Source organism: Panthera uncia, chromosome X, assembly GCF_023721935.1.
Source record: "Panthera uncia isolate 11264 chromosome X, Puncia_PCG_1.0, whole genome shotgun sequence".
In the NCBI taxonomy this organism is placed as follows: Eukaryota; Metazoa; Chordata; class Mammalia; order Carnivora; family Felidae; genus Panthera; species Panthera uncia.
In genome coordinates, this window is record NC_064817.1 from 99,971,557 (window position 1) to 99,981,961 (window position 10,405).

The 10,405-nt window shown below is 34.3% G+C and overlaps 1 pseudogene; it reads right to left on the bottom strand.

Annotated features, from left to right (window-relative positions):
• Nucleotides 1-8,435: 8,435 nt before the first annotated feature.
• On the bottom strand, nt 8,436-9,136 carry LOC125931391 (small acidic protein-like; annotated as a pseudogene).
• Between the last annotated feature and the right edge of the window lie 1,269 nt (nt 9,137-10,405).

Sequence of the window (10,405 nt, forward strand, 5' to 3'; positions counted from 1 at the left end):
TTATGTTCTATTGGTCTGCATGTCTATTTTTGTGTCCAGTACCAAAATGCTTTAATTCCTATAGATTTATAGTATAGTTTGAAATCAGGAGGCATGATGCTTCCAGTTTTATTATTCTTTCTCAGGATTGCTTAGGCTATTTATGGTCTTTTGTGGTTCAATACAAATTTTAAAATTATTATTTTATTTCTGTGAAAAATTCCATTGTAATTTCAAAAGGGGACCATGGTTTTAAGTAAAATGGGCACTTAAACAATATTAATTTTTCCAGTCCATAAACCTGGGGGTATTTTTTACTTGTGTGTGTCTTTAATTTCTTTCATCAAAGTCTTATAGGCCTCAGTGTACACCTCTTTCACCTTCTTGGTTAAAATTATTCATAATTATTTTATTTTTGATGCTATTGCAAATGGGATTGTTTATTTCTTTTTAGATATTTTATATAAACAATGTAACTGATTTACATATATTAATTTTGTATCCAGCAACTTTACTGAATTCATTGATAAGTTCTAACAGTTCTTTGGTTGAGTCTTTAAAATTCTCTATATGTAAGATTATATAATACAATGAAAATTTTACTTCTTTCAAATTTGGATGTGTTTCATTTCTTTATCTTGCTTGATTGCTCCAGCTGGAACTTCCAGTACTATGTTTAGTAAGAGTGATAAAAGATATCATATGTTTTCACTCATATGTGGATATTGAGAAGCTTAACAGAAGACCATGGGGGAAGGGAAGGGGAAAAAAAGTTACAAAGAGGGAGGGAGGCAAACAATAAGAGACTCTTAAATACAGAGAACAAACTGAGGTTTGATGGGGGTGGGGGAGAGGGGAAAGTGAGTGATGGGCATTGAGGAGGGCATTTGTTGGAATGAGCACTGGGTGTTGTATATAAGCCAATTTGACAATAAATGATATTTTTAAAAAGTGGGCACCTTTAACATGTTCTTTATTTTAGAGGAAAAGTTTTCAATCATTCACTATTGAGTATAATGTTAGCTGTAGGTTTGTCAAATATGATCTTTATTATGCTGATGTATGTTTCTTCTATACCCAATTTATTGAGCATATTTTTTTCATGAAAGGATATAACATTTTGTCATTTTTTCCTGCATATATTGAGATGATTGTATTATTTTATATTTCATTTTATTAATGTGGTGTATTTACACTTAATGATTTGCATATGTTGAATGATCTTTGCATCCCCCAGATAATTCCACTTGGTCATGGTCTATAGTTTTCTTTTCCTGTGGTGTCCTTATCTGGCTTTGCTATCAGGGTAATGCTGGCCTCATAAAAATAGGTGAAAGGGATTAAGAATACAATCATCATAATGAGCATTGAGTATTGTATAGAATTGTTGAATCATTATATTGTACACTTGAAACAAATATAAGACTATATGTTAATTATACTTGAATTAAAAAATAAATAAAAATTAAATACATTTGGAAGTATTCCTTCCTCTTTAATTTTTTTGAATAGTTTGAGAAAGATTGCCATTCATTCTTTAAATGTTTGGTAAGATTTGTCAGTGAAACCATCTGGTCCTGGGCTTTTCTGTGTTGGGAAGTTTTTGATTACTGATGCAATCTCCTTGTTCATTATTGGTCTATTCATATTTAGATTTATTCATGATTCAGTTTTGGTAGGTTGTATGTTTCTAGGAATGTCTCCATTTCTTCTAGGTTATCCTATTTGTTGGCATAATATTTCATAGTAGTGTCTTATAATCCTATGTATTTTTGTGGTATCAGTTGTCATGTCTCCTTTCATTTATGATTTTACTTATTTGAATCTTTTGTCTTTTTTTCTTAGTCTAGCTACGATTTGTCAATTTTCTTTTTCTTCTCAAAAAACACCTCAGTTTCATTGGTCTTCTCTGTTGTTTCCTTGTCTCTATTTATTTATGTACTGAGTTTTGTTATTTCATTCATTCTGCTAACATTTGCATTAGTTTGTTCTTTGAGGTGAGATTGAGCTTTTTCTTGTTTCTTAATGTAGGCATTTTGTTGGTATAAACTTTTGTATTATAACTGATTTTGCAGAATCCCATAGTTTTGATATATTGTACTTCCATCTTTGTTTGTCTCAGAATATGACTTGATATCCTTCTTGATTTCTACTTTTATCCATTGGTTGTTCAGTGGCATGTTGTTTAATCTCCATATATTTGTGAATTATCCAGGTTTTCTTATGTTCTTGATTTCTAGTTTCATAACTGTGACCAGAAAATATACTTGCTATGATTTCAATTACTTTGAATTTGCTAAGATTTGTTTTGTGACCTATAGTATGATATATCCTGAAAAACATTCTGTGTACACTCAAGAAAAATGTGTATTTTGCAGCTATTGGATGAAAAATTCTATTTGTTAGGTCCATTTGGTCTGAAGTATGGTGTAAGTCCAGTGTTTCTTTGTTGATTTTCTGTCTGAATGATCTATCCATTGTTGAAATTCAATTCCTTTTCAATTATTGTATTGTTATCTATTTCTCCTTTCAGATTTGTTAGCATTTGCTTAATATATTTATTTGCTCTGAAGTTGGGTGCATATATATTTGTGATTTTTATATATTTTGAATTTGACACATATATCATTATGTAATGATCTTCTTTGTCTTTTGTTACCATTTTTGGACTTCTTTCTACCATTTTTGGCCTTCTTGTCCATGGGTGACTCTTTAAGTCAGTGTTCTCCAGAAGCTTACAGATCATGGCTAAAAGGGGCTGGAACCAGTTCACAGATTCCTAGTGGTCTACAGATAGTACTGTGGTTTTTCTGCCTGTTCCCCAGTGCACAGGCTGCTGATATAACTTCCTAGTCCTTCAATGCATGGTGCTGTATTCTTCAACACCCACAGAGGCACTTTTGTTTGGGGATGGATAGTAGTTTGTTGTTGAGGGTGGGAACAAAATGAAAAGGGATATCTTATGCTGCCACAATGATGATGTCACTCCCTGAGACCAGAAATTTAAGTCAACTATGATTCATATGCTAAGTATTCTAACAGTTGAAATATGTAAGAACATATGTGCAAAAGAGGCAAAGAGATGGAAATCCTAAGAAAGGACTAAAATGAAATTCCACAGATTTAAAACACTGTAACTGAATGAGGAATTCCTTTGATGGGCTTATTAGTAGCCTGGATATGGCTGAAGGAAGAATTTCTGAACTTGAGGATATATCAATAGAATCTTTAAAAACTAGAAAGCAAAGAGAACAAAAACTGAAAAAAAAGAGACAATAGAATATCCAAGTAATGTCAAGAAACTACAAAATGGGGGTGCCTGGGTGATTCAGTCGGTTGTGTCCGACTTTGGCTCAAGTCATGATCTCGCTTATTGAGTTTGAGCCCTGTGTCAGGCTCTGTGCTGACAGTGTGGAACCTGGAGCCCGTTTTGAGTTCTGTGTCTCCCTCTCTCTCTCTGCCCCTCCCCCACCCGTGCTCACACTCTGACTATCTCTTTCTCAAAAATAAACATTAAAAAAAACTACAAAATGTGTAATATATGCATCTTAAACCTACCATAAGGAAAAAATAGAAAGGAACAAAATAAATATTTGAAACAAAAGTGACTAAGAATTTCACCAAATTAATATGAGACAACAAGCCACAGGTTCAGGATGTTCAGAGAATTTCAAGAAAGATAAATGCCCCCCCCCCCGAACCACACATAATCTTATCATTTTCAAACTAAAAAAATTTTAAATATAAAGAAAAAATCTTGAACAAAGCTTAAATAAAAAACACCTTACCGATAGAGGAATAAAGATAAGAAATACATCTGGCATCTCCTCAGTAATCATTCCAGTAAGGGAAGAGGAATATGGATATATAAAAACCACATTCAAAACCCAGAATTCTATATTCCTTGAAATTATTCTTCAAAAGTGAAAGAGAGGTGAGTGATGTCAGCGATATGGCTGGATAAGATGTCTCTCACTGGATCCACCTCTCAACAATAATAATTCGTCATCCTTCCACTGACAAAAGTTATTTTGTGTGAGTGGTGAGATCCATCGCAATATGCCAAGGGATGCAAGAGGATTCTTGCCCACTTATAAATCAGACAATTGGCATGTAAACCATGTTCCCTGCTGTGGACCCCTGAACTGCTTCCAGAACCTCTTGGCCATGGTCCAGGAGCTCCTAGAAATCACTGTCTTAGATAGTTGCCCACAGAGAAGAGAGCCTTTGTGGAAGTCTAGATTTTTAGAAGAGAAGTTCCAGTACATCGTGGAGATATATACAATTATATATATGAGATTGAATACATTGGAGAGGGTAAGAGGTACAGTTTGTCTTAACTGCATCCCCCCTCCTCCAAGGTATCACAGATCAATGTCAAGAAACAATTAATTGGCCTATGATTTTTCCCTCTGGGGAAAGGGAGAACATGTGAGTAAGTGCATGACTTCCTCGGCTGTATGGCAAATTGCCAAAAAAGTTCAAATCTGTATTACCCCATCCAGACTACTGAGTCATGAGTTGTGTGATTGGGGGTGAAAAGAGGCTAGGAGAGATAGAACTGTCAGAGGGCATTAGTAGTGGTATGCAGATTCTATTAACTGCATTACAGACTCCACTAAGAATCCTACCAATAAGCTTCCGGAGGTGCCTCACCCACAGAACCCCCCAACTGGGTAACAAGTATACCTAGCACTATACATACTTCACTCACACACTGCCCTACTTTTTGGGCAGCTGTCTGTACACACTCCCAATGGTGGTCAGAGTAAGATTTGGCAAATGGGTAGTGAGCACAGGCAGAAATAGTACTCATATCTGTCAGAAAGAGACCACAGACTTGAGCTTTACCTCTGTCCTTGGGAAAGCAAATGGAAGGCTTGTCAGCACTCGGTCTAGTGTATTCCTGGGTCATGAGATGACATACAAGCTTAAGAATATTGCCACAAGAAGGAACAGGAAGAGTGAAGCAGGCATATCCATAGAAGGTCTGGGAAAGACTCACAAACCCTAGAAGGTATGTTTTTGTCCTGAAGTCAATTAGTCAAGCCAGGAGAAGGTGGCTGCTACTATAAATGGAAAGATAGCAACACAAGACTTTGTGAACACGAAGATATTTTATTTACCCAACAAAAAATTCATAATAGCTGTTTTAAGGAAATTCAATAACCTATAAGAACATCCAGACAGCTCAACGAAACCAGAAAAAAACAGTACCCAAACAAAATGAGGAGTTTAACATAGAGAAGAAATAATAAAAAAGAAACTGAAATTCTGGACTTCAAGAATTCGATAAATGAATCGAAAAATACAATTGAGAACATCAACAGCAGAAGGATCAGTCAGAAGAAATAATCTAGCAACTGGAATACAGAAATTTTGAAATTACAAGTTAAGGGAAAACAAAGAAAAAAAATGACCAAAAGTTGACAATATCCTATGTATTCTATCAGATGCCATTAAAAAAATTGCTTTTTGAAGTATTGTAGCTCCAGAAGGAGAAGGGAGGGAAGAAAGCTTATTTAAAGAAATAATGGCTGAGGGGCACCTGGGTGGTTCAGTTGGTTAAGTACCTATCTCTTGATTTTGGCTCAGGTCATGATCTTGAGGTTCATGAGATTGAGCACCATGTTGGGCTCTGTGCTGACTGTGAAAGACCTGCTTTGGATTCTTTCTCTCCCTCTCTCTCTTCCTCTCTCTCTGCTTCTCTCCCTCTCTCAAAATAAATAAATAAAAATTAAAAAAATCATGGCCGAGAACTTCTTAAATCTCAGTAAAAATTTGGACATTCAAATTCATGAAGCTAATAGGTCATCCCATAATTTCAAACCAAAACAATCTTCATCAAGAAACATTATAAAAGGGGCACCTTGGTGGCTCAGCCGGTTAAGTGTCCGACTTTGGCTCAGGTCATGATTTCTTGGTTTGTGAGTTTGAGCCCCACGTCAGGCTCTGTGATGACAGCTCAGAGCCTGGAGCCTGCTTCAGATTCTGTGTCTCCTTCTCTCTCTGCCCCTCCCCCACTTGTGTTCTGTCTCTCTATCAAAAATAAATAAATGAAAAAAAATTAAAAAAAAGAAACATTATAAAAAAAAACTGTCAAAATCAAAGAGAGAGAGAATCTTAAAAGCAACATGAGACAAGAAGAGTGTAACTTAAAAAGGAACCTGAATTAGACTATCAGCACATTTTTCAGCATAAATATTACATGCCCCAATAGAGTGGAATGACATTGTCAATGTACTAGGAAAAAAAAAACCTGTCAACCAAGAATACTCTGAAAAAGTTGTCCTTCAGAAATGAAAGAGAAATAATTTCCCAGACAAAACCTGAGGGAGAACATCACCACTAGATCTGCCTTACAAGAAACGCTGAATGGAGTTTTTCAAGCTGAAATGAAAGGATGATAATTAGTAACATGAAAATATACAACAAAGTGATAAAAATAATTGTGTATTCAATTCAGGATACTCTCACACTGTAATGTGGCATATTAACCACTTAACTATAGTACAAAAGTTAAAGGACAAGAATATGAAAATAACTATAGCTATCATAATTATTAATAAATAAACAATATAAGAAGAGATAAATTGTGATATCAAAAACATAAAAGGTGGGATAGTAAAAGGGTAGAATTTTGTGTGTGATTGAATGTAAGTTATCAGTGTAAAATAGATTGTTATATTTTTAAGATGTTTTTATGTAAGCCTCATGGTAAACATAAAGCAAAAAGCCATAGGAGATTCACAAAAGATAAATAAAAGAGAATTTGAACATACACCTTATAGAAAATAAAAAAAAAATTCCAAAGAAGGCAGCAAGAGGAGCAAAGGAACTACAAAACAGCCAGAAACCAATTAATGAGATGGCATTAGTAATTCCTTACCTATCAACAATTACTCTAGATGTAAATGTATTGAATTCTCTACTCAAAAGGCCTAGTAACTGGATTCATAAAAAGAACGCCTAACTATATACTGCCTACAAGAGAGCCACATCAACTTTAAAGGCATACATAGATTCAAAGTGAAGGGATGGAAAAAGATTAACCATGCAAGTGAAAACCGAAATAAAGCAGGGGTAGCTATACTTATATCAGGTAAAATAGACCTTAAGACAAAAATGGTAACAAAAGATAAAGTCATTACAAAATGATAAAAGGGTCAATCCATCAAGAAGATATAACAATTATAAATATATATGCGTCCAACATTGAAGCACCTAAACATATTAAGCAAATACTAACAACTCTAAAGGGAGAAACAGACAACAATAAAATAATAGAAAGGAACTTCATTCCCCACTTTCAGCAATGGATAGTTCATCCAGACAGAAAATCAATAGAAAATGTTTGGCTTGAAATGTACTTCATTCTAATTGGATTAAACTATTTAAGGGTTAGATTCTCAATTTTTCTTTTTCACTATTTTTACACTATTTCAGGAAATTTTATCAGTTTACATGAGTGTAAGTCTGGATTCGTAAAATGTTTGGTGTATTCTTGTTATATTTTTCCTCCTTAATATCTATATACGTGAAAAATAATTTCTTTCTTTAAAATGAAGAGGTAATCAGATAGTTATTGAATGTACAGAATCACATCAACTATGAAAAAGTGAGGTTAATGAACATGTTTCTTTTTTTTTTTCTTATGGGAAACTACTTTCTCTTTGTTTACTCCTTAGGAAGAAAATTAACTTTGATCACATATTACCTTAAAAAAAATCCAGTTTTACATATTCCTAAATAGATAGGACCAAATGATGAGAGAAATAATTTCTTCTGTAAAAATTGACCAGAGTCTATTTACAAAAAACTAACATGCAATGTAATTCAAGGTATATAAATAAAGACTGCTTGGGATCATAACATTCCAAATGTATGATAGTTGCAACTCCATCCTAACAGGTGTGAAAGTATTTGCTCTCATGTTGCTTTGTCCAAAGGAGTAGAGCTGAATCAGTAAGAGCAAACTAAGCACCTAATCTTTTGTAAACAACTTAGATTGTTATTGGCAGCAGAAATATCCATGAAAAACAGTTCTACAACAAAGTATAATAACTGAATATTTTCCATGAACATATCACAGTATCTGATATTTTCTTATGAGAGAAAAATATGAAGGAACAATAAAGATGAAACAGCTACCACAAAAAAAGTGTCTCCCCCATAACTATTTGAAAGGGGTAAAAAGGTGAGATTAGAGGTTTGATGATGCTAATATGAAAGGAAATTGAGTATTGTATTTCTTATTTTATACAACTTTTACTCTTCATGCAAATAGTTATAGTCAAGCCCATAAAAGTGTAATCCATGGCATTTTAAAGCCATCTTTGTAATTATTTAAAAGGGCCTTTTAACAATTTTAATACAAAGGTCTGTGCTGTATAAGCAGTCCTCTACTGTGTATTATAACAATAAGGCTTACTTTTAAAACAAAGACTAAGTGGGAGTTATGAACCACTGGATTTAACAAACATTATTTACAGTTGCTTTTTGCATCTTTTTTGTTTGTTTGTTTTTGGGATCTTCCACTACATCAAGGTGGCTCAGTAGCTTGGAGTTCTTCATCAGATTCTTCCTCTGACTCTGAATCACTATCAGAGTTATCTGGACTTTCAGTATCAGGTAAAACATCATCATCATCGTCATCATCATCATCATCATCATCTCCAACCACATCACTTTCTGCATCATGATCTTCTACCTCACTGAAGCTAAGTCCACAAAGTCATTGATATCTGCCTGACAATTCACTGTCCATACTATGCTGATATTGAGACTCCAGTTCTTCACTAATTTTCTTGTCTTCTTCCCCTGATTGGGAGTAAGCTGTTGATTTGTGATCTCCTCCAACAAGATGATCAGTATGTTCTTTCTTTCCTGCTCCCTTAAGTCTTAAGAACTTTTGTTTTCTTTCTTCATTACCCCAATCTGCTGCTTCCCAATTCCTAGATCCAAGATCATCATTTGGAGAGGATGAATACTTCACCCCATGCGAATGGGACTCCCTGGCAGCACTCAGCATTGTGGGGACCCCGATGGGATATGCTGAACCCACTAGTTGTTCTCTACAGCCACAGCTCCAGCACCCTGCAAACTCCCTCCGGCCCAAGCAGTGCCGCTTAAGAATGCGAATGAACACATGTTTCATTTGACTTCTGCTTCTTTGAAGTTTCCTTGGCACAGTCAGATGAACTGAAAGAGAATATGCAAAACTTTATTCATGTTATTTAGATTTAGTAGTTTTCTATGATTCTGAAGAATCATTTAAACAATGTACCTATAAACAAAGCAAAGAATTACAATATTTTGAAATATCTATTATATGAACTGGTTGTTTTGATCACTCATTAAAAAGAAGGGAGAAAGGATTTTGGCAAAGTTTATATACTTTTCACAGTGCATCTTGTATTCAAGATAGTATATGTTCCTGTTTATTAAAAGAATTTTTTAACAGGATATTTATATATAGGCAACACAGATAGCTCATTATGTTTTTATTTTGAGCACTTTGGGATTTTCCAAAACTACTGTTTCTTTTATATGCTCTGATCTCATTTGCTAGATAGAAGAATCCGCTTTAAATCTCTGACACTGTTTATATACCACTACTTACTTTTTTCAAGGCAATTCATGACTACAATATTTTGATTATTCTCTATGTACAGTTTTGATACTATTCAGTTTCAATGTTGAGAAAGAGGAGCTTAAGATATATTACCATGATTTTTTCTGCCTTAGCACCTATATAAAACCATATTTTAATGTGGTAACTCAGTGAATATTAATACAGTCCAAGCATCCATTGCAGACGCACTATGCAACATTATTGTTTTTATTGTGTGATATATTGAATAACAAAGTGTATCAAGTCAATAAACTGGGGAAAGATTATTTGTCATACAGGAAGATGCTTTAGTCCTTGTTTTTTAGCTTTCTATTTTTGGAAGGAAGAAGTAAAACTTTATGTTCATCATGTGTGGAATGGGTAACTCCTCCCATAATACTGTGACCTCAAAGCACCCTCGAGATACTCAATATTGATTGCTTGATTTGTAACAAAAACCTTTGTTGTGTTGTCTATACAGGCCTCACTGATATTCTCAGGGCCTATCCATCACATCATATCGATCTACACTTCCAATAGCATAGTAATAGGCAGAATAGATTTTGATGGTCCAAGATTAGTGAAATAATTTAGTAGAGAAACACTTCTCGATTCACTAACATTGGCACAGAAAGCTTGATGTTTCCATAGTGTATAATTTGTTCCCATTGCTTTGAACACAAACTAAGGAAAGCACAGTGCAGTTTTTCAGTTTTTCTATTCTGTCTATTTAATTGAGTGAAAGAAAAGGAATTACTGATATTTCTAACTATTCAGAAGATAGAGAAGGTCAGGGTCAGAACTGTGGATTTT